The sequence below is a fragment of the Strongylocentrotus purpuratus genome, unplaced genomic scaffold (genome assembly GCF_000002235.5).
Source record: "Strongylocentrotus purpuratus isolate Spur 01 unplaced genomic scaffold, Spur_5.0 spur5_scaffold_1, whole genome shotgun sequence".
In the NCBI taxonomy this organism is placed as follows: domain Eukaryota; kingdom Metazoa; phylum Echinodermata; class Echinoidea; order Camarodonta; family Strongylocentrotidae; genus Strongylocentrotus; species Strongylocentrotus purpuratus.
In genome coordinates, this window is record NW_022145594.1 from 42,799,280 (window position 1) to 42,800,879 (window position 1,600).

Here is a 1,600-nt window from a genome sequence, read left to right on the forward strand (position 1 = left end):
CTTTCGCAGAACAACCTGTTATCATAAAGCCAAGAACTTTCTTGATAATATCAATTTATCTCAACTGGAAAAGGGCAAAGCCTATAAAATGTGTAAATTTAGGTTTCATGTTTTTGTTTCCTTTTCTCTCTCTCTCTCTCTTTCTCTCTCTCTCTCCTTCTGTCTATCTCTGTCTCTCTCTGTGTCGGTCTCTCTCTCTTTCTCTCGTCACTTTTAACTACAAACACTATTCCGCTCTAGCTCTCTCCTTATCCTCGATTACGATTCTCTTTTGAATCCTGAAACACAATATTAAATATAAACTCTTACCTTTGGTCCAAAATAGAAGACTTCTGATCAACAAAGTAGAGCTACCTGAAAGCACAACGACCTTGTACACGCAAACAGACAGGTATGTTGTTTGTGATTGGGCGCTTCTATTAGAGCTACACAGACCGATCGATCAAATTTGGGTGTTGCTATTTTGAACCCCCGTAAGTGATGTTTTCCTGGCATCTACTTACACAATTGAGACCATAAAAAGCAGTGCACGATAACATCTTTTGAAATTAAGTAACAGTTTAATACACAGTTATATCCAGCGTTATCATCATGACGTTTTTCTATGAACATCACATTTTCACTTGGCAACCCAAGGGGGGGGGGGGGGGGTAAACCCCCCAATCCCACGTAGATCCGCCACTGTATCTGAATGTTTGCGTCATATCACCATATGGAACCAATATGATAACCGCGCCCATGTCCACACGTTGAATAATGGAAAACACATAAATACCCGATAATGTAGACATCTGGATGGGAACCCTTTGTTGTTTGAAGGCTAGCAATTTTTTGTGCGTGAACATGGGAAGAAACACATAGCAAGAAAAAACAAACAAGGCAAACCAACCTGTTTTTTTTTTTTATTGTCGCTTACACAAGCGAGTACACATATTTTTCCGTGTCCACATTTCAATCAAAAAGTTCTTCTGGACATTGCACGTTAATAACGGAAACAAAAACCCGAAAGAAAAAAGTTTAAAGGCATTATTTCCTTTTCCATCAAGACTCAAGGTAAATGATAGATTCGTGCGAAAAGGATCTAGAAATTAAATAATATTTTATTTTTTAACAGAAACTAAACTTGAGAGAAAGAGCATATCTTTAAGTCCCGGGGTCTCAGTCATGGAGAAATACTGTAAGCATGCATGGCCACAGGTTTTTTCCAGACACCCCCTAAACGAGATCTTAGGGGGTGTCTGGAAAATTGTACTCCTAAACAAGTATCTTAAAATTGTAACCCCTTGAGCACTTTCAATTGCGATAGGGGTTACCATTTAAGTTGTTGACAATGTAAAATAAATCAAATTGCGCTTCTGATGTAAAATTCACAATGTAAACAATTATTTCAATAGAGAAGCAATAACATCAACCTGTACACTTACAAATGGGTCTAATGCACAATCATCATAAGTCCTTTCTTTGAAACAAAGAATTACATTTCAAATTTGATCTATTTTATATAAAGTACATCTAGTACTTGCTAAAATTACACAATGTACAAAGAACAGTTACTACTCTACTTTGCAACACAAAATATAAGGGACAAGTACGTCTGGAT